This window comes from Apostichopus japonicus, chromosome 16 (assembly GCF_037975245.1).
Source record: "Apostichopus japonicus isolate 1M-3 chromosome 16, ASM3797524v1, whole genome shotgun sequence".
Lineage (NCBI taxonomy): Eukaryota > Metazoa > Echinodermata > Holothuroidea > Aspidochirotida > Stichopodidae > Apostichopus > Apostichopus japonicus.
Genome location: NC_092576.1, coordinates 16,898,611 through 16,922,972, shown reverse-complemented (window position 1 = coordinate 16,922,972; position 24,362 = coordinate 16,898,611). Strand labels below are relative to the sequence as shown.

The following is a 24,362-nucleotide window of genomic DNA, read 5'->3' as shown; positions in this document are numbered from 1 at the left end:
GTGATAAAACCAATTTCAAGATTACTAGCGATCAATTCGCTCAATTTGTTTCAAAAAATGATTGAAAAGTGATATGAATTCCTTCTCATTCATTCTTTTTATTTGAGCATGTTGAACGCTTGCGATAACATGTCATTACGAATCATTGCAGACGCTCACCCAAACCGTTAAAAAATACCGTCCCTCTCCCCCCTTCTCTTCCTACACTGAGCTCCCAACAGTGGCGGAGCATCAATACAGTCAGGGGGCGGATGCCCCCCCCCCCCCCAACGGACTCATATGGATTGCTGGCGCCCTTTTCAGCTATTTATCACTTTTTTTACTTATTCGCGATTATTGACTTTTTTATGGCGCTCTCATCTACCTATTGACATTTGTCACATTTCTTTGGCGATGACACCTATTTATTCTTCGTTTATCTGCAAATTAGCAAGGCCCGGAAAGGGTCATTTCCGGCCATATAGGGAGTATCTTTACTCAAAAGATTTCTGTACGCTCTGCGCCAACCTGTGGTGGCGCTCCGCTTCGATAAAGTCGAAAGCGCCCATACAGACCATTCTCACCCCCTCTTACCAATACCCTAGCTCCGCCACGATAACAGGAGTGACTTTCCATATGTTATTGGTAGGAAATTGCAGGAATTATTGGAATCCTCAATGAAAACTATACGTAGGTAGTCTTCTTTGCGTGGGGATTGAGTTGTGTAGGTGTTACACAAAAATGTAGATATGCTTTCTTTATTCTTGTGGAAAGCCGCTTTCAGTTTGATATCAGATAAACCTGTGGTACATGCAGTGAAGTAGCCAGGATTGTTCCAGTGGAGGGGGTGGGCGCTTGGGGGGGGGGCTTGACCAATTCCTGGGAGGGCGTCTTGTTACTACCTGAGTGGAGTGCCACCATGGGTTGGCGCTCAGCGCACGGGAAATTTTCAGCTATAAAGACCTCCTAGATCGTTGGAAATAACACTTCCCAGGCCTTGTAAGCTGCTCTAAAGTTTCACAACATCCTTTATTTTGAGATCCCCATGTCTTGATATGGTCATCAAATAGTTTAGAGAAATAGAAGAAAAAAGACAATCTGGTAAGTTGCTTTGAAATATCATGACATATCTCGGCCTATGCGCTATGTCACGTCAGGTTTTTCAGCAACTATCGCCTACTGCCGGTCCGCGGTCGAAGGGTCGTTCATGAGTGGTCATCATGGAGATTCGATACCATGCAGACCAATGAATGATATATTTTTCGCACATGTAATTTTTTTGACACCCAAAATCCCAGTGGGCGGGCGACAAGCTTTCATGGGGCTGTCGCCCCCACCCCCCCCCCCCCGTGGCTACGCCACTGGGTACATGGTGCCGAAGCACATATCTTCAAAGTACTGTCTCCAACTTTCAATTGTTTCAAGCTACTATGTGACCAAAAAGAAGTTCTCAAGATGAAGTTGCAGATCTGAAAGGACCAGTAATTTTACTAGGAAACCTTTCGACCACGTACACCTTTGAAGTAGGATAGGATTACACAGTATTTGAATTCTTCATCGATCGGCTTGTATTAAATTAGCTGAAACTCTATAGACCAGTCTTGCAAGGTTTAAAGAAATGGCTCCTTACATAGTTGGCATGATTCAAATTCATCCAGTGCAAATTCATCCAGATGCAAATTCATCAATATAATTGGTCGAGAACTTGCTAGAACAGTAAGCTGTCTAAATTAGCATCTTCAGATCGAATATGGGTTTGCTGAGTTAGGGAGCAATATGTTCGAAGTACAAGGACCAACCAATGAACACAATTTTAACATAAGAGGCAGAGATAAGACACTATAGCAGAAATCATTATGTCTTCTTTCTGTTTATTACTGATAAATGCAAATATTTTCATTAAAATCAATATGAAATTTCATGTTACTTTCAGAAATATATAAACAAAGCAACTTCTACAACTTCAGCTCATTCACATTCATGCTATCAGCTAGAAAATTTACCATGAGGCACATTTTCTATGAGGCATTGATGTGAATACCACTGACATAACTTGTGCTATTCAAATGGATAAAGGGCTCGGTCAAGTCATGAATAAGGCTCTGCCCCATATATTGCACATGTACAAAAAGGGTTACTGCTTTACATGCAATACTTTTTTGATGGGGGAGAGAGGGGGTGGGGGAGATGTGGTAACATGTTGAAAAGACCACATCTTTTAATTTGTCATTTTTCTTTTGAACATATGCAAATGTTCAAAAGAAATGAAAGCACTTGGAAATTTCTTAAAGAGATAGGCAGTTGTTGCCCTTGCACTGCTTTGAAGTCTGCACCACTGTAAATATTGTTGAAGGAGAGGAGTTCTGCGAATCTCTTGATAGTCAAGTAATAAATTTTTCTTTCACTGTTTGTTAAACAGCTCCTAGCAGTAATATGTATTTACACGACATTGTATCTGAGGTTCATTATGTAACCGCTGTTTTCTACATAGAGTCAAATTAAAAACCAATGTTAAACTTGTTCACCTGCAATGGTCTAAATTCATAAAGTACATCAATATCATAACTCTTTTGCATGTTGTATAACGGTACTGAATTTGAAGTGGATTATATTTATCAATGAATATAGCAATGTTTTGGGTAAAAACAATTAAAGCATCCACTTGAACTTCATGTTTTCCTTGCATTGTTTGCTACTTCCTCCTATCTAGATTCGAAAGGGACATATAGATAAATGCTCAATACCTCAAACAACATTATTTAACCTTGTTTCCCACAAAAAATGTTCTGTCCCAGTTTCTGTAAACTACTCGGGATAAATGGAGGTGTGGGGGGGGGGGGAGTTGGACAGGTTGTACTTGATGTTGTATTTGACAATAAAATTCACCTTCCCAAGGAAGTAATACAGTTCTTTAAGTAGCATTTTATGAAGGACCTACAGTATGTAACGATATCAGAATTGGTTATTGCCTCCTGCTGAAATGTCCAATAAAGACTCGCAGTATTGGAATGTTCATCAGATTCCTCATTTTATAGAAACATCTGTGTTTATTGAAACTTTCCTAGGATGTTGCCAACAAGATGCAGTTGAAGTCTACTGTACCTTGTTGTCAAAGGTGGAGCTCACAAAAAGTCCTATCAACTAGTCTTATTCAAGCAGTGGCAACATATGGGAAAAAAGAAAAGCAAAATATGGTACAATTTTGTTAATATTATTTTGAACTATTTATCCCAACACCCTATCCTCCTTTTAAGACTTTTGCAAGCTTGTAAACCAGTTGCAGCACTCATGCAACATGATATGACAAAGGTTCATTGCCAGAACATGAAACTAGCAATTTGGAGTAAATTTGTTAAAAGAATGATGAAGTTAATACACTGAAATATTGAATGGGGCTCAAAAGAGCTTAAGAAGTCTTTTGAGGTACAGTACATTACTTGTTCTGATAAATATATTAATTGCCCTAAGATTCAGCTATTAAAGCAGCTACTAGTCAGATACTAGATAGTATGGGATCATGAAGGTTTTCAGATTTTACCTATATTGGCCTCAAATAACCTTTGACTTGGCTAAGAGCACTCAGCACATGATACACCTGCACACAAACTTCCATTCATCATTCCAATATTGAACTATCATGTTAACATGGCTTTCAGTTTCAGATATCTAGTTATCTCACATGGGCTTCTGCTATACTGTACAAATTTATAGAATAGTACTCAATGTCAGAAACCTATATGCACTACATATGACTACCAACTTTTCCTTGTTGAGTTAGATGCTCTATGTTACTCTACTGACCTTGAGTAGCCTTTGACCCTCAATGAAGCCAACACCTACTGAAAATTCCATTTTAAATATAAAATTAATGAAATGATTCAGAAAATACTTTATCAGAAAGGAAAACTATTATAAACACTTCTCTTCATACTGACCTCAGCGTAAACAATTTAGAGACCAAGAACATATGGTATAATAACTATTAGCTAACATTTCTTCCTTCTACTCTGCAATTTTGAGAGAAGCAAAATTGATACTGGCAAATGTAACATGGCAACAATAACAATAATTCACAAATGATGATGACATCAGAAAAAGTAGCAACCATGACAATGATGATGATTTGAAAATCTTAATGAGCAATCCTAAATGTAACTAGAATATCACTTTTAGTAGAGCAGGGTTCTCACAAGCCCGTTTTAACCTGGCGGTGGTCGTGGTTTGAATATGATTTTGCCTCTCCCTGCATGGTTTGAAAGTTGAGCGCCGGGCTGAACATTTATGAACCAGGAAAAGCTTGCTGCCACTTATCTGGTCCGAAAAAATTATAGCATGAGGTAAATTTCCTCCTGGGTGCATAATTGTCATAACAGGTCAAGAATTTTTACCAAAGGTGATCATATTTGAATATCTGGAGTCGGCTCAGACTTGAAGGGTCTTGGATTTGGCTCATACCAAGTGGACTCGACTACAGCTCTGCCATAAATATAAAAAGATAATGGATTGTTAATAATTTATTATATGATGTTGAGAAGGTAGGGACTTAGAAAGTTAACTCCTAAATGTAATGGATAGCATTAAACTCTTCGTTTCACTAACAAAAGGATTCTCAAATACAGTACTAGCAACATTACAGCTGAAATAATGGATCACCAATACGATGCAGTGAAGAAAGGGAGTTTAATAAAGAGCATCCCTCAATGTAATGACTAGGATAAAACTCTTAGTTTCACTAACAAAAGGATACCACATGCAGTACCAACAAGAGGGATGCCCATAATATCAGGCGCGTATCCAGGATTTTCTAACCCGGGGGGCGCGAATTACTATCTAAGCGGAGCGCCACCATCGGTTGGCGCGCAGCGTAAAAGAAAATTTCTGGTTTTGATACCCCCCAGATCACCGGAAACGGCACTTCTCGGGCTTGAAATGACCAACCAGGTGTACACTTTTGGCCTGAGAACCAAGTATTTCCTAATAGTTTTTTTTTTCCATCCATAACCTTTTTGAAGATTGTCAACCCGGCACACGTCATGTTCGACCTGATCGCATGTCCTGTGGGTCTTTGCTTTTGTAGGTGATCCTACGTCGCGTCCCACAATACCCGTCAGCCCCACTTTTCAAGGTTTTAAGCCCCAAAGTTGTTCAGAATTTGAAAATTCACATTTCTCGTGAATAAACTCACTTCAAAACATACCCATAATGTTGTACAAAATTTCATCTATGGACAACCAATATAGAAAAACTACCTTCAACCCCTAACAGACCGGTCAAAATTGCACGAGTAGAGGGAAGTGTGATGCAGAATGTTGGTCAGAAATTTTCGAAAATTCAGACACAGTTAATTTATTGGTGTACAAATATTAAACCTCTTATAACGGCTATTATAAAACTTGGTTGAAGGAAATGAAAAAATATCAGATATTTCCGAAACCGAACACTACACACATAGGCGTAGGAGGCGCGGCGGCAGTGGCGGAGCTAGGGGCATTGGTCAGGAGGGGCGAGAATGGTCTGTAAGGGCGCTTTCGACACTATCTAAGCGGAGCGCCACCACTGGTTGGCGCGTAGCGCACAGACAAATTTTGAGTAAAGATACTCCCTAGATCGCCGGAAATGACCCTTTCAGGGCCTGGATAATTTGCAGATAAACGAAGAATAAGGTGTCATCGCCAAATTACACCAACAAAATGTGACAAATGTCAATAAGTAGATGAGAGCGCAATAAAAAAGTCAATAATCTAGAATAAGTAAAAAGTGGTAAAGAGCTGAAAAAAGCGCCAGCAGTCCATTTGAGTCCGTCAGGGGGCGCATCCGCCCAGGGGGCGCATCCGCCCCCTGACCGTATGGACGCTCCGCCACTGCGCGGCGGGGGTGCAACCCCTAATTCGCCATTACTAATGTAAAAGAAACTTTTGACATAATTGGACCTCCATGCTTTTTATACATCTACATGAGACATGTCGTTGTTTACATTAGCATCCCGCGGTATACTGCGCAATTTTAACGGACCGTACGGTACATAATGGCATGCGATGTAATAACCGATGCTTGCTTATATGATATTGACATTGACACGTTGAAAATTTTTGGTTATTTTTTCAGGCAAGTCGGACAGTTTTGAGGATTTTCATCCTGGAACGCCATTTTCATGCTCACTGATATGATGTGATATCTGCTGTTTGCGTTACAAATTCGAACAGGCGTGTAGCGAGGAATTTGCCAAGGGAGGGGCGAAGCCTGTAGGCAAATTATCTAAGCGTAGCGCCACCATAGGTTGGCGCGAAGCGTACAAGAAAATTTTGGCCGATAATGCCTCCCAGATCGCTGGAAACGGCACTACCCAGGACCATTTGTTAGCGCGAAGCGTACAAGCAAATTTTGGCCGAAAATGTCTCCCAGATCGCTGGAAATAACACTTCCCAGGCCTTGTAAGTTGCATCTAAGCACTTTCTATTTTGAAATTACTTAGCGATATCATTTAAAAAAAATGCTGAATGGGGGGGGGGCGGTCGCCCCCATCCCAAAATGCGTCATGTTCCCCGACGACACGGTCGAGTTCGAGACCAGCCACAGTTGGTTTCATAGCACAATTCTACATACGCGTTATGATAGACCATACATAGTATATATATAGATCATTAGTGAGAGAGGAAATGGAAACGTCAAAAAAATGGAGTTGTCGGTGTAAAGGGTAGGGTTAGGCACACTTTTACGAAATCATTGATCCGTCACTGGCTACCCTTCAGCGCTGTAATGAGGTCACTGTTCCTCTTTCTCTTCCCGGTGTCTTCGCGTTTATCTTCTACTCCCTCCTTTTCTCCTTCTTCTCTCTTTCTTTTTTTCTTTTCTTCCTTCCTCTCCTCCTCCTCTTTTTCCCCTCTTTTTTCCCTTTTTCTTCTCTTTTTTTTTCTCTCCTCTTTTTCTTACCCGGGGGGCGCGCGCCCCCAACGCCCCCCCGTGGATACGCACCTAAATATTGAGGGTCCACTAGACTTAAGGTTTGCTAGACCCAACACCCCCATTGTGGGAAGCATTATTGAGCGTCTAGTTAGCATTTATTGGGTAACTGAAAGTATTGAAGGACCTTGGTGACTCCCCTCCCAGTAGTTTTATAACATTTATGAACCAGGAAGAGCTTGCTGCCACTTATCTGGTCCGAAAAAATTATAGCATGAGGTAAATTTCCTCCTGGGTGCATAATTATCATAACAGTTCAAGAATTTTTACCGAAGGTGATCTTTGGTATCTGGAGTCGGCTCGGAATTGAGGGGTCTTGTATTTGGCTCAGACCAGATGGACTCGGACTCTGGCTAATTGGACTCGACTACAGCTCTGTCATAAATATAAAGAGATAATGGATTGTTAATAATTTATTATATGATGTTGTGAAGGTAGACACTTAGAGAGTACTCCTAAATGTAATGGATAGCATTAAACTCTTCGTTTCACTAACAAAAGGATTCTCAAATACAGTACTAGCAACATTACAACTAGAATAGTTGATTACCAATACGCTGCAGTGAAGTAAGGGAGTTTAATAAAGAGCATCCCTCAATGTAATGACTAGGATGAAACTCTTAGTTTCACTAACAAAAGTATACCACATGCAGTACCAACATGGGGGGGGGGGGGAGGATGCCCATTACATTGAGGGTCCACTAGACTCAAGGTTTGCTAGACCCAAAATCCCCATTGTGGGAAGCATTGTTGAGCATCTAGTTAGCATTAATTGGGTAACTGAAGTATTAAAAGACCTTGGTGTCTCCCCTCCCAGCAGTATAACAACTGGAATAATGGATTGGTGAAACAATGTTTTATTTGATACAGCGAAGTAAGGGAGTTACATGAATAATAGTTAATGCAATGAATATGATTAAAATCTTTGTTTTACTAACGAAAATTATTCTCAAATACAGCAACATAAGAATTTGTATAAATGGATTATTAATACTGAATTTTATGATGCTGTGAAGGAAGAAAATTCATTAACAAATTTTAATTTGTATGCTGCATGTCATATACCTGTCCAGAAACTAAAAAGAAAAATTCAAACTCATAGAATGCACCGTACCTGGCTCCAAGCAATGACATATAAACCTAGTCCTCATTGTATCTACAGAAGTTGTTTGTCCGATTTTAATCGAAAGCCTTTCCTTTCACTGAAAATTTTGATCTTCAGTAAAAATATTCTTCTGTCTGCAGATTTTATTGATGACAGTACTTCCTTCTCTTGTGGAGAAATTCCACCAGCTCTTGTTAACCTACAACAAACCAAAACAACATTTCAATCATATGTCAAAGTTTCACTGAAGTAAATTCCATGTAAATATTTTTTAAAGCCTCACATTTTGATATTGACATTGTTGCAAAAGGTACAAATAAACACATCATAATCAAGGTTAAAATGTGATGGTGTGTTAACACCTGAAGTCTTTGCTTCACAATCCTACCTACAATTCATTCCAGCCTGCCAGATGGCAGATTTACAGTACATTTAGTTTTCAAAGACTACACATAGAGTCATTTCAATTCTGATAACATGCTATGATGGTGGAAGTAGCAAAGTAAAACAAAAGGTTTGGCAGTGGACTTGGTGGGAAGTGGAAAGTCTTTCTTACATTAATTTGTTAGCCGTTGCCTTAGATCGTTTACAGTTTTTGAAAATAAACAGCAAATTTTCATCATCTTTGTTCGTGTTGAAACTTAGTACAGTAAATTTATATTATGTATAGTGTGTGTTGATCAGACTTAGAGGATATTAAAGGTAAGGCTTTAGAAAACTAACTTCAGGTCATAGGGATTTAAAATATATCTCACAGTCAATACTTACTGAATATTAAAGACAACTGGGGATGTTTGCAATATATGCTTGTGGGAGCTCCTTATTTCCATATAAGCCATTTCTCGCTGCATCCCATGGTCAGCATGAACCAGCAGCTCAAAGTTACAGTATTTTGATATCCTGTGTCGACCTTGAAATTGCAGCCCTGTACTTCTTGCAATAAAGTGGAGCATATCTGCTGTGGTGTTCTCATTCTGCATTCATGCATTCCTCAAATTGTGCCAAATTTAAGCCATCTTTTCTGACAAGAGAATGAACATAAATAAGTCCAGATAATTGTTTCATAAATTGCAAGTGGAAGTCTTGACAGTGCAGTTCCCTATTTGATGTCAATACTTAGTGTACATGTTGTCCAATATTCATGTCAGTTTAGTTAATTTAGCTATCACTTTTTTTCATGGAAACCGCATATGCAACAATTGAGAAAAATGCCACACTACTAAGTTTGAATATTGATCTATTATTTGGTATGTAAGTTGTACCCAGGAATTTATCATGCAATCACTTCAAGAGATTGACTGAGTATTCATGCATGGTTCAATGCCTCATCTCGCATGCAGTTCATTTACTTAAAAATTGCATGCACCCTAGACTATGTATACCGGTACATTTAGTCCCTCAACGTATCATTTGGGGTTTAAGCTCAGGACTACTCGTGTACACAGACTTTGGCATTATGACTGAGTTCATTTTTAATGTTTGGTTTCAATGATGTTGAAACTTTCCACTCACGATGGCATATGTGTGCGTGTGCATTGGTAGGAGTACTGTGTTTGTGATCCTAGCTTGTAAACACAGTTTCTCATGACAGTAAGCTTTATTGGACAGATCTCATAGTTGGTACAGTATGTATGTATAGATGCATCACAAGTACAAGAAGCCTATTGTTTTTGATGAAGGTCAAAGGTACTTAAGGTAAAAATGGTCAAATTGTGAAAACTCAATTTGAAGCATGGATAGATCTATTTATTGGTATGTCTAGGCCAGTGGCTGGGTCAACAGGGCAAACTTGTGAAAACCTTATTTAAACCATACATCTCAAAGCAGGGTACACTAGCTTGCAGAGATACATAATGTTTAGTATCATGTTATATCGCTACAGAAGGCTTTCAGTGGTCTTTTTAGATCCCCAACTGTCACTTTGAAAATGTTGTTTATCACAGTTCTCAATAGTTTTTTGCTGTATATTATTAAGATACAATAAGTTGTACATGCAGCCTACACATATACAGTAGCATAAATGTCAAATTGACAAATTCATAAAATGAAACTTATTACATAATGGAAACCATGTGCAGTGCAGTTTGCATAATGGTGATCTATTTATACACCCAACCAGCTAGTATCGGATCATAGCAACATGTTACCACATGTATGTATTTAAGTGTTTTGTCACACAGTACAGTGCTAACATCATACAAGGGAGTTTTATTTGTTCCATAACAACTCTGATCATAATAGCCTGTTCGTGCAGGGAGTTGTAATGGAACAACTCCCTGGTTTGTGCTATGGACATGAGAACTATTTAGTGCCTGTTGAACATTAGTCTTGTGCATTTTCATGTTACTTACTAACACCAAATTACTGCACACAGATGGTCATTTTTAAAAGTATGAAAACTGAATACAATCAAGAGCTTTTATTTGGACATGATACCCAATATGAAACTACTTTAGTTGCACATACTGTATGTATGCTGGTTTTTATCATGAAGGATTTTTATAGGAGCCATGAATTTTTTTATTTTTTATGAAGTAGGTCTGGATTCCCTTGGCATTATAACCTGATTGAAATTTAACCTCTGTGATTGCACTAATATGTGAAACCATTGATCAACCTAATTAATAGCTTTTAATGATGAAGACACAGATAACAATTTCATAACTCATTAGTGTGAACACAATGCAAGGTTCAATGAGGTACTGTTATTTCCTTAAAATGCATAGCTGGTGGTTTTTCAACATACTCTAATCCTTTCAAATATGTTACATTGAATCTTTACACTTTTCCATTGATATATCACAGACTGTGTTTTTTTGTTATGGGACTCTGTAAAACTGGATCAAACCTAGCAATTTTGGACAAGGAATTTGCTCTTTTCGCAAAAACTCCTAAGTGTTCAAGTGACTGTACAGTAGGTCACCCTGTGAAGGCATTGTGGGACTTTGAGGAATACTTTTGATCAAGCTATTACTTCAGCACTATTAACACTACCCACATCATAACGTTAATATCAAAATGCCTAAATTACTTAGCCATGATTGCGTTGTTATTCTAAAATGAATACTCAATTGTTTACCTTCAGCCATGATTCATCCCATAGGTGCAGGGGAAAAAAAAACTCATGTTACAAAAAATTGTTGTACACTGCTACACTGAGGCCCTATGTGACTTACTGTAGTTCTCTGAATCAGAACCAAAGACACACCACTACTACTGTACACACAGGGCTAAGTGATGCACACTTACACATATAGAGAATATTGTGGGGATGAATATTGTACTGAGACGGGAAACGTTTTCACATTTTTTACTTTTGTAACTCGTTTATGGAATCTATCAGGGCCTTTCTTTTACTGTAGTGTTCCGTTTGCTTGTGTATCTGTTTTTGTGGAGTTGTGACTTTCTGACTGCCTTATTTTATGGCAGAGAGAATGAGACATACCCAAAGATTTATATTTTGTGAAATGGTTCAAAATTGCATCGCACAAATGCAAGTTCTTTCATACCCCTAAATTGACACATCTGTCGATAAGCTTACTGTAGTGAAGGCCTAAGTAAACATCCATTATCTTTGGATGCTGTTTGCTATGCTCTGAGGTAATTTTGTATTTTCTGAAATGGACAATAAATTTTCTATCTATCTGAGCCTCTAACCTCAGAAAGGTCAGGTCCCAGAGATTAGTGGTATAATATTGAGGTAGGCCTAATTTTGGTTATTTTTAGGGAGTAAGATTTCCAAATGCCCCAAAACATGCACAAACACAATTTGATCAGCATATACCTGAAATGGATTCAAACTCATGAAATATTTAACTCTGCTTGGCTGCAAAAAGTTATGGTTGCCTGCTGTATAGTTGCTAGTACTACTGTAGCTACAGTAGTAGTAGGCTAGTATAGTAATAGTAGTACTAGGCCTAGTAGGCCTAGTAATATTTGGAGGTGCGTCAATTATTAAGCCTTTACTTTAAAAGATCTGGAAGATCACCAGGCTGCAAAATGTGAAGGTTGACCAGTCTGTTACAAGTATATACTTTAATTTATTTATCATATTTTATATTCCGAGTATCAGCAAAGGCAGTAGCAGGCAGCTGTGATTTACCATAGCCAGTAATACTGATAGGTCCAATTTAGGGCTAATGTTAGGCCTAGGCTAGTCTACTCTAACTCTAACCATGGTCTTACTTTATTTGTGTCCAGCATGAAGGTATTTACTCTAAATGTTATTAATATATCCGGAACACTTTTAAGGAATTTACTTACAATGCATATACTCCACCAAAGTTCCAAAAGCCAACTTCAAATGGGTAACGTTTACGGTAACCTGCGGCACTTTCCTTCGTAGACTACATGGCTAGGCCCACATAAAGTAACGTTGAATGTAGGCTATTGTGATAGCAACGATACGATCCGATCCGATCGACTGCCCTGCCACCGAACACAGAAAGAACTGCTTATACATGGGGGCGTTGTTTCGTTACGTGTAAATTTGCCAGTTAAAATAGAAACTCTTATTTTCTTAAATATCCCAAATTAATGGAAGAAAACATACAAACACGAAGATTTCAGTGTAATTAGAGGAACCTGTAAGTTTCGGAACTATATATAGCCGCATTTGGTCAAAATCGAGGTGTAAAGTTGGGATCAACATATATACCATGTTCGTAATTCTGTTATATACCCTTCGGAATTACCTCCACTTTTGAGGGGATATTTTACCCTTTAAATGAACGATTTTTTTTTTGTAACTTCGGAATTGATAAGTTTATGAGGTTTTCTCTTACCTCGAAATAATCATTCCTCAAAGGAAGTGAAATTGATTGAACAAGAAGACCCTAGACTTAGGTTTACCTGGTGTCAGGTAAACCTATCCCCGAGGTAAACCTAAGTCCCAGCTATCATGCGTTGAAGTAAACAAATATACCAATGTGTATATATATATATATATATATATATATATATATATATATATATATATACATGGTAAGGTTACTCTTGTTAACCTAAGAGTAAGAGTAACCTTACCATGTATATATATATATATATATATATATATATATATATATATATATATATATATATATATATATATATATATATATATATATATATATATATATATATATATATATATATATATATATGATTTTGTTACATTACATTACATTATATTTAACGAATCATTTTATAGCAAACTAAAATGGCTTCTTTAGTTTAAGTTGGTTAAAGCGATGGGGACAGATTAGGCTGAATTAGGCATTCTGTGTGCTGCTACAGCCAAAAGTAGTAAGGAAACAAACGAGTAGATGGTAAACTAACTACATGAAATACCTGAATAAGCATTCAACATTGTATCTATATATCATGAACTACTCTTATTTCAATACTGCTCTTATTGGGGTTAACCATTTGAGAGTCAGTCAATATTTAACCTTATAACAGCTTTGAGAGTTTTCTCTTATAACTTGTTGACTTTCATTAATAACGTATTTCCATAAAATTATTGTTCCATTGCATGTATGATCAATTGTAATTAGCTTCACTAAAGAAGTTTAGGACCATATACCTGTAATGATTTTTTAAATTTTACTCGGAACGTGAGGTAAACTTTTGAACAAAAGTAAAAGAAAAAGACGCCTGTATATTCGATATTTTGAGGTAAATAACTTAAATCTTGTTGCCCGTCTACGTAAAGTTTTAACGAAGACAAGATCTACAGAAACATGGGACTTGTTTAATATAATGCAAGTGTACGAGTGGCTATATCAGAGTGCCCTGCAGTCTGTTTTTTGATGTTGTTTTATTTTACAGTGGTAAAGGAGAATAAATTTAATAACACAGGTGCGAATTACCTACGCCCCTTTTTTTCACCAAGTGGAAAACACTTGACCCGAGTCAATCAATAATAGGCTATGCCTCAATATAGAAAATTACTAGTATTATTGCGGATAGGACAGCTAGGCTTCCGGGTTTTGTTACTAGCTTGAATATATGTACATTCGGTGGTATAACCTTATAAGTAGAAAAAATGGATACTCGTTCCGTTTGCATGTGCTGATGGACTTTGTCTGATCAGGAGTTGCTGGTTTTGAGAACTTCCAAACATTGGTTTTAGTCTAGGAAACTCAGCATGTGGCGTTTACTCAACTGGAAGTCGGTAGTTTGCATCGGTCTACAACTCAAACTGCAAAGTCACATTTACATACAAGATAAGATAATTACTTATAGATATCAGTCGTTGAATGCACTCACCAGTATTTTGGTGTGCGGACGGCAGTTGTAAGACTATCAGCCTTAAGATATTTGAAAACCATGACTCTTTCCCATAGCTTTATTGTCCTAGCAATGGATATATTTCCGTAACATTTAGCTGTTGACCACCTTTTATGGGCTTGACTCAATTTGTCTACTTTTAACAATACCCCTCCTACGTGTTACAGCAAAAACTACCATGTACACGGCTACAGCGGCAAGGCAAACATTCATCCTTTTCATATTAACTTTCGTTCTTTTCAGTGATAATATTCTGTTTTTTTTTTTTGCACATGTTGATTACAAAAACGAGATCAATATATTCATAAAAAAACAGTTAAATTGTATAGATTGTTTGTGAGACGTTACACGAAATGTTCGTTCAAGCGATTCATCTACCAGTCTTGGTAAATATGATATACAGACCCCTTTGACTGCAAGCACGGTATTGTTACCCTCGCACGATGTTAAATTTGTTATGTATAAAGGCAGCTTGGGGTTGAATCGGAATCAGCGATGATATTTAACTTCCGTTGTTGATTTGTTACGCGCTTTATTTGTTCAGAAACGCAGCCACCAAGTTTGTAAGGATGGGCTTAGTATTATGGCGTGCCGGTGTGGGGTAGCCGTTCCCTTTGAAGAAAATTTGCTAAATGGAGGGGGCTCACATCCAAAGTAATTTGAATTAGCATCAGCACTGAACATCAGAAGACTTATAGTTTCGCGGATTGTTTTCCTATCAAGAAAACTCACAATGCAGTTCGAGGATCACTGGTTCTTACACCGAGCAAGGGTCTAATGTAAACGGTCCTAAGTTGCGAAAGCCTGTCCTATCCATTTCAGATAGATCTACGTACTGAACTCTTCATTCAGATACTAAGAGTTCAAATGGTCATACTTAGCACGATTTCAAGTAGGGCATTACAATAAGGACTAAACAGGGGTTACATCAGTTCATAGTGATGTCACAGCAGTTGAATCACCTCTAGTAAAATTTTATATCTGAAGTAGTAAATACTTCAACAAATTTTAATGTTTGCACAAACATCTTTACAGTCGTTCGCTAAGAGACGCCTACATATGTTTTGTTGTCGTATGTTGATTATTCCTGATAAAGTATGACACCAGCATATAAAAGAAAGTTATATAGATCGATATTATGTAGCCCATATTCTTTCATTCTTGATCTTTAAAGTTTGGGGTTTGGATGAGCTCTGGCGTCTTCATAATTGGAGCATCATGTTTTTCTCTCACCTCTGGCTGCTTACGTTGACGTGTATTGCATTTACCTTACCTTTCGGTAAATATGTCGATTAATTGATCTATTTAATTGTTTACTTGAAATAGTGCTTGTTATGATCAATACATATTAGCCCCGTAGGAGAATTTCGATTTGGATTTGTAATGCATGGAACGCTCAGCTCTTTGGTAAAACAGAAGTTGTAACATTTTCGTAAGGAAACATTTTACGAAGTTTTGCGCATGTGATAGGAGTATTTCCATTAAAGTTGACAAAAACCGAACATATAACCATGAGTATACGTAATAAAGGTTAAGTGTTATAAAAACTTCCCCTAACACGCTGAACAATATCTTATTCCAGATGGCAGATATCAAAAATGTAATGTTTGGTCATACATAAGACGAAAGACTTGAGTCATTCTTAATATGATAATCATCGAGGCACGTGTGCTTCAATTGAAACGATCTTTCTTAATAAATTACTATGTTTATTGTAGCTGTTATAATGACAAAATAATGGTGTTTATTTAATATCAACACTATTAACAATCTACCTTCAAAATATGAAATGAAAACAATTGAAAAGTAAGTTTCAGATACTAGCGTCAATACAACAAATTCGATAACAAAATGACAGCCCTTTGTAAATAATTTGAAAGTTGAATATAACCAAAAAAAAAGCAAGATATCTTTTACTTGTTAGGGAGCATTGTTCATTGTTCAGAAAAATTTCTATCACAAAGGCTTAATATTATCATCGGATGTGTCTCCTCTTTGAATATATGATTTATTCACCAACATTTCAGGAATAAGCCATTTTGTTCCTCACATGTTAGCTTCATCTTAAAAGTCTTACTAAACAAGAAAATAAAAATAAAAATGAATCAATGCCTGTAGGTCTAACATCGTGTGATGTTTATATCCAATATCTACTTCATTTTACTTATCCTTCTAAAGTTGAGAGTGCTGGCATAACCGCTCGAAATTGGTTGTATCACAACCTTACCGACACAACAGAGTATGTGAAATATTTGAAACCTGTGAATGATTCATATCAATCGGTAGACGTTGGATTCCGATATGATCCGTTTAAATATTATTTGGTAATGTATAATATATATATAAATATATATATACATACATATATATATATATATATATATATATATATATATATATATATATATATATATATATTATATTGGTAAATGCAAGGTAATGCACATAGGTAGTAGTAACCAAAAGTATACATAAAAGCTTAATGGTGTGGAGTTATAGGAGGTTTTTGTTAAAAGAGACCTAGGTATCTACATTGACTCATCTCTGAAACCTTCTAAACATTGTCTTGAAGCTGCTAAAAGAGGTAATAGGGTTTTAGGTATGATCAAGAGGAAATTCAATTTCCTGAAAGAGGACATAGTAGTAAGGCTTTATAAGCAGTTGGTTAGACCTCATTTGGAGTATGCTGTGCAGGCTTAGAACCCACATTTTTGCTAAGGATGAGGAAGTACTTGAAAATGTCCAGAGGAGGGCTACTAGGATGATTAGTTCCTTAAAGAGTGTTCCTTATTATAGGCGGTTACAACTGTTAAATATCACCACACTGGAGCTTAGGAGGTTACGTGGGGACTTGATTCAGGTTTTCAAAATTGTGTATGGTTTTGACAATTTATCCTTTACCGACTGTTTCAGGTTTGCTAATAGTAGTTGTACCAGAGGTCATTGTCTTAAGCTCCAAAAGTCACAAAGTAGGATTAATATTCGGTATAACTTTTTTTTCTAATAGGGTTGTGAATATGTGGAACAATTTGCCTGAGAGAGTTGTACTTGCAAGTAGTGTCAATGGGTTTAAGAACGCTTTGGACAAGCACTTTAAGCATTGTAATCGGGTCTGAGTGTTTGTGTTTTCAGTTTTTTTACCTCTCCTCTAGGGTCCTTGATGGGGACTTGAGTTTCACTCTTGATCCCTTTTTTCTACTAAACTAAACTAAAATAAAATGAGCCGTAGTTATGCAGGAAAGCTGTCCATTAAGAAATGTTATGCCTCTACTTGTGATGTATTACATTATGAGATCAAGGGAACTGAATATATGATTTATTCACCAACATTTCAGGAATAAGCCATTTTGTTCCTCACATGTTAGCTTCATCTTAAAAGTCTTACTAAACAAGAAAATAAAAATAAAAATGAATCAATGCCTGTAGGTCTAACATCGTGTGATGTTTATATCCAATATCTACTTCATTTTACTTATCCTTCTAAAGTTGAGAGTGCTGGCATAACCGCTCGAAATTGGTTGTATCACAACCTTACCGACACAACAGAGTATGTGAAATATTTGAAACCTGTGAATGATTCATATCAATCGGTAGACGTTGGATTCCGATATGATCCGTTTAAATATTATTTGGTAATGTATAATATATATATAAATATATATATACATACATATATATATATATATATATATATATATATATATATATATATATATTATATTGGTAAATGCAAGGTAATGCACATAGGTAGTAGTAACCAAAAGTATACATAAAAGCTTAATGGTGTGGAGTTATAGGAGGTTTTTGTTAAAAGAGACCTAGGTATCTACATTGACTCATCTCTGAAACCTTCTAAACATTGTCTTGAAGCTGCTAAAAGAGGTAATAGGGTTTTAGGTATGATCAAGAGGAAATTCAATTTCCTGAAAGAGGACATAGTAGTAAGGCTTTATAAGCAGTTGGTTAGACCTCATTTGGAGTATGCTGTGCAGGCTTAGAACCCACATTTTTGCTAAGGATGAGGAAGTACTTGAAAATGTCCAGAAGAGGGCTACTAGGATGATTAGTTCCTTAAAGAGTGTTCCTTATTATAGGCGGTTACAACTGTTAAATATCACCACACTGGACCTTAGGAGGTTACGTGGGGACTTGATTCAGGTTTTCAAAATTGTGTATGGTTTTGACAATTTATCCTTTACCGACTGTTTCAGGTTTGCTAATAGTAGTTGTACCAGAGGTCATTGTCTTAAGCTCCAAAAGTCACAAAGTAGGATTAATATTCGGTATAACTTTTTTTTCTAATAGGGTTGTGAATATGTGGAACAATTTGCCTGAGAGAGTTGTACTTGCAAGTAGTGTCAATGGGTTTAAGAACGCTTTGGACAAGCACTTTAAGCATTGTAATCGGGTCTGAGTGTTTGTGTTTTCAGTTTTTTTACCTCTCCTCTAGGGTTCTTGATGGGGACTTGAGTTTCACTCTTGATCCCTTTTTTCTACTAAACTAAACTAAAATAAAATGAGCCGTAGTTATGCAGGAAAGCTGTCCATTAAGAAATGTTATGCCTCTACTTGTGATGTATTACATTATGAGATCAAGGGAACTGTCAAAGGTCATCATCACTCATATTTTTCTATGCTCTTACGGGCTTCCTAAAATAACGATATTGATGAAACTATCATGTTTAAAATGAGTTTCTGCTGTGATAATTGGACGCAAAAGTAAAACAAAGTGCGTAGTAGATCTTATGGGTTGTGTACCTGAGAAGGCCAAACTGTAAAATATAAATTTCTTAGGTTAGATGAAGATGAAATCAGCATATAATTTTGTATCGTTACGATAAAATAAATTAATAATATAGCTGAATGTGTTGCTTACACTTAACTTGTTAATATGTTCCGTTTGTGGTATTTGTTTTGCTCCTTTCTATCAGGATTACTCCAGTCAGGAATTGCGGTTAAGGGGCACCATGGTCATGGTTTGTCTGTTCTCCTTCTTATGTTTAAAGCTTAGTGATATTTCCCACAACAAGAAACTGTAAAATTTCTTTGCTTATATTCCTTTGTAGGACGCTTCTCATCCTTATATAACTGACAAATTGACAGTGTGTGTTTCTACCTCTATCTCTTCCTTTACCGTTATCGCTATTTCCATCTTTATTTCTATAACGATTACTATAACGACATACACACACACACACACGCACACATGTTTGTGTTTCAATCCACGTACCCTAACTTTAACAATACCCCATACAATAGAATTCTTCCGAGGACGTGGTGATTCTTTAGAAATCACAACCGAGGACCTGAAATTCTTTTGTTCAAGTCCTCGGTCAGATAGCAAAACAAACGCACACGCACACCCACACATATATATATATATATATATATATATATATATATATATATATATATATATATATATATATATATATATATATTTATATATACACATATAGTGACAATAGTGACATATAGCGACAATAGTGATAAGCTATTTTTTTTATCAGAAAGGCGCTATTAACCTTCATTGTACTGCGCACAAACATAATTTGCCTACTTTTGTTGACCATTGTGCCGCTATTGGTAATGAACCCCAGTGGTTCAGGAGGAAGATTAAAGAGAGTCTCCTAATAAAAGACTTAAATGCTGATTTAAATAGAAATGTAGCGAGCTACGGGTTGGAGCTATTCTAATCCCTACTTACTTTTTACTGCTGGTTGTTCTATTCATTCCTAGTTTAACAATTCACTAAAAAAAATTGCTGGTTGTTCTAATCATTCCTAGTTTAAAAAAAAAAATCACTCATGCTTATCACTATTGTCGTCTTCTATTGTCGTCTTCGGATGTATATTAGCCCTTGTATTTAATTGATCTTGTACAATTGCCTGACGATATATTTATGTCTATATATATATATATATATATATATATATATATATATATATATATATATATATATATATATATATATATATATATATATATATCACATAGAATGTTGGTCAATATTCACAAAGAGTGCTCTATGCCAAGGCAGAGCTAGAATATCACATAATATACTTAACTAAACTATCATCATACTGCTACTCGGAGTTTCACGTGTACGGCTCGCGCACCGATCATCAGGCAACTGATGATCGGTGCGCGAGCCGTACACGTGAAACTCCGAGTAGCAGTATGATGATAGTTTAGTTAAGTATATTATGTGATATATATATATATATATATATATATATATATATATATATATATATATATATATATATATATATATATATATATATATATATATATATATATATATATATATATATATATATATATGTATATATGTATATATGTATATATATATATATATATATATATATATATATATATATATATATATATATATATATATATATATATATATATATATATATATATATATATATATATATATATATATATATATATATATATATATATATATATATATACAGACATGGTATGACTTTCGTCTTTCGTGGAATCCTGATCTATACGATGACTTACAGTACATACAACTTCCCCTCACTGAAATATGGCAACCAGAATTGATTTTGTATGAAAGGTAAGATACCATTCCAAGTTGGAATAGCTTCTCTTCCAGTTTCTTTGGTGTGTTGATCTTTATTAATTCAATATAATGACTGTCCAATAACGTAAAACATACTTTACTTTATCGTGATGCTTGACTTAAAGAGGCCATGACACGAAAAATCCAACTCATCGAGAGTAACTTCCTCTGAATCTATGAGAAAATCTATGTTCAAAACTATCCTCAACACCTTGAAAACCTCAAGGACTAATTAGTAATTAACGTTTTAATATTCGCATCCGAAAATAGATATCTGAGAATGCGATTTCACAACAAGACAATGATGACGTCATGTTAGGAACACAAGTGCAAAGCCCAGGCATGTATCGGATGCGCGACGATCATACCGTTCCATATACACGCACATTTACACTGAGAGAACCACCATTGTATACGCTATATCGTTAGAAATTTCAAGTTTGTTTTACAACTGTTGTAAACTATCCGAGAGAAATGCCGGTTCGTTGTGTTGTTGGGGGCTGCATAAATATCATTACTCATGCAATTAGCCTTCATCCATGGCTGAAGGACGAAAAAAACACGGTGATTATGACCAAGTTAGTGCACAACACCAGCGCCGATTTCACTGGGCCTAGCCATTGTGCAGCGAATACTTCACGGAAGCATACTACGATCCCTCCTTTTTGTTATGAAATAAAACAAATAGACTTTAACGGTTCGACATAAAAGAGTCATTCTTCTGTCAAGTAATCCACAAAAACTACTCTGAAGACCAGATCGGGGAACAGGAAACCTCCAATGGGCAAGTGGCGATCCTTAGGAGGTTGCGCGCCGAGCACTAGTAGTACTATAGTATTAGCGTTACTACACTGAAGTCGCAATAGACGAAGATATTTTACTGTATCATCTAAATTATAACCCCCTTCATTGCTCTATTGTATACTAATAAGCTATGAGGTTAGCTTCAGAAGCGATGGGTTACATCTTCTTGTGAACAAATCTCAGTGCCCCAATTAATTTCTGGAATATGCTGGATCAGTTAGTTATAGCAATAATTTCTTATTCCTATTCCAGGAAAACCATTTTTTATGTTGTGGAGGGAGTGGGGGTAATGGGGATGGGTCATAATAGGTAGGTAAAAAGATTTTATTCCAAAGGGTGTTTAATTAAATCTCAAAGCGATTTATTTTACAGTCACAGAGCCAAAAATTCACACATCATAGTTCAAGTGTTAAATCATTGAACAAAATTTATTCAATATCAGTTCTAGACAGTCATTCTGGACAATCTGAACTAACATTAACAACAATCATTGTATTATATGACATAAAAGTAAAACTGTACTTTCCATAAACATTATCATTCTTAAATACACTAATGTAATTTGTGACATCAAAGGAGGTTAAAAGAAAACACCTTCATGATTTTTTTTGCTCTAAGCCTACAAAGCAGTTGCATGTCCATCGCTATCAATCGTTGTTGTGACAAATTAATTAGAATAATCCAGAAGCAAATACAATAAAGGGTTATTTAAACCAAGAAACACTGCACGAAGTAACTCACATGCAAAAATGTTACCCAAGCACGACGACACGTACAACACTGATGGGCAATGTGAAACACAGCATCACACGCATTAAAACAATCGAAGACCATTAACAGGGTGTACTGCGGAGTTTTTGAAGAAAGACTACAAAACAAACCAACTGCTGCTGAAGAAACAAAGTCTAAACATTCAAGAGTTCTGCTGCCTCCATTGGTCTTTATTATGACTTTTCTGTCAAATATCATTGGTGATATGGATATTTTGGCTTCCAGATTAAAGGTACGAATCAAACGTCTGGGAGGTAAATGCCCCTAAAAAGGTCAATGCCTGTTCCCTTATGCACATATTATATGACATCACGGTCACGCCAATACTTGTGTCCAAATGCTTCAAAACATGCCTTTTCTTTCATTGTTGATGTTGGGTCTGGAAAATAACCTTTTCATCCTGAATTAAAAGTCTTGAATTTCAATATATTAACACTGAGGGAACCCTGACGGATTGATAATCCAACACAATCGTAGTTTAGAAAAGGTGTTTCTGGAGGAATTTCTCAACCAAGGCTTCCTATACAATGAGTTTTCTCCTGGCAACTTGAATCCAGTGTAATGACCATTGGCTGGAAAATCACTTATGATCCTTTGGACTGCACATGATGGTAGCACAACCCTGACGTGTCTTGCTAGGAACCCCAAGTATCATTGAACCTGTTGACCGTAGGCTATGTATCTGTACTGCCTGGGAAAAAATTTATGAAAGTTCAAAATGTATTAATGTTGGCCCATGATGTCCACAATAACAAGCAGGCATACAATGTACAGTCATGGTTACATTTGTTGTGATTTTACACCTTCCATGTATCATGAAACATTCTTTTGTTTCAGAAAATTGATTTGCAAAACTCCAGGGCCCAGGCCAAAGTACTAGCCAAGTAATAATGAGTATGAAATAACACATATGCCTACCTAGCATGGCTGCATAATGCAACTTACATCCCCGAGCCAAACTTTCAGTATGCAACCAACCCTACTAGTACTACACACTCTACATATGGTTTGTAAGTTACCGTAACACAACGCACAATACGGTTTAAGGGTGTTCCGCGAATTCCAACAACACATGCACAAAATGGACTGGATTTTGTTTTTAAATGCTTCGTTAATAAATTCTTACCACGTTGTATGTTCCTTGCAATGGTTTCGAACGGAATTTCTTCTTCGATATGTTGTGGAGCTTCAATTTCGGCTCGTTTAACAGGCTCGAACTGATACGGTTCTAACACTCCGCTCCACCCTCAACGTTCGGTTCAATATTGGAACGATCATCGCCTTCACTCTCTGCTTTGAATATGAGAAAGGGCACTCTAATTATAGCCCAATTTCACTGCCTGGTGAAGAACCATTATCACTTTGAACTTCGGTTGCCGCAATTGGTTCTGGATCCGCCATTTCACAGGAAATTTTGATTTGATATCGCACTTGTGATCGGTGTTTTGTTTAGTAACTACTAGTGGTATGTGTACTTGTCTACTGTGTACGTGAATCGGAGGATCGTAAGCAGCGACAACAAATGTGTTCAAAACGTGACGTCACATGACGTCATGCGAATCGGAAAATTTTCGAGTAAACAAAGTTTCAAACGCCGAAAAGGGTAAATTCATTCTCAATTTTCGACTTGAAAAATCAAGTTTTAAACTGGCAGATTGGTTGATACATGTTCTAGAGAACATTCTTTGATGGATCCCAAAAATATAGGATTTTGAAATTTTCGTGTCATGGCCACTTTAACTCTTTCAACAAAATCAACTTATACTTGTGAATCTATTCTTTCGGATTTTCCTCGGAATCGCATGACTGGCAAGGTTATGAAATACTCGCTGACCACAAATCATATTCTTTAAAAGTTTTCCGTCCTTC

At 36.5% G+C, this 24,362-nt stretch overlaps 1 protein-coding gene and 2 long non-coding RNA genes across 10 annotated transcripts in view; 2 read left to right on the top strand and 1 right to left on the bottom strand.

Annotated features, from left to right (window-relative positions):
• Window positions 1–24,362, top strand: part of LOC139982981 (neuronal acetylcholine receptor subunit alpha-9-II-like) — a 209,595-nt gene that overhangs the window by 179,447 nt on the left and 5,786 nt on the right. Inside the window, exons 8-9 of one of the 7 annotated variants that reach the window (XR_011798454.1) lie at window positions 15,492–15,596; window positions 16,496–16,617. The exons of the other annotated variants lie outside the window; for them this stretch is intronic. The gene's annotated coding sequence lies outside the window, so the exon portion shown is untranslated. Of the gene's footprint in view, window positions 1–15,491; window positions 15,597–16,495; window positions 16,618–24,362 lie in introns of those variants that run through there. 7 annotated transcript variants of the gene reach the window in all.
• Window positions 380–9,735, bottom strand: LOC139982999 (uncharacterized). Of its 2 annotated transcripts, XR_011798466.1 has the most exons (4): window positions 8,813–9,735; window positions 8,054–8,243; window positions 7,210–7,314; window positions 380–4,455 (listed from the first exon to the last, which is right to left on the bottom strand). It is a non-coding gene; the product is annotated as an uncharacterized lncRNA (long non-coding RNA). The 2 variants fall into 2 exon arrangements; XR_011798465.1 differs by lacking the exon at window positions 380–4,455 and having other exon boundaries at window positions 6,968–7,314.
• Window positions 17,813–20,890, top strand: LOC139983004 (uncharacterized). The gene is made up of 3 exons (XR_011798471.1): window positions 17,813–17,949; window positions 19,249–19,293; window positions 20,803–20,890. It is a non-coding gene; the product is annotated as an uncharacterized lncRNA (long non-coding RNA).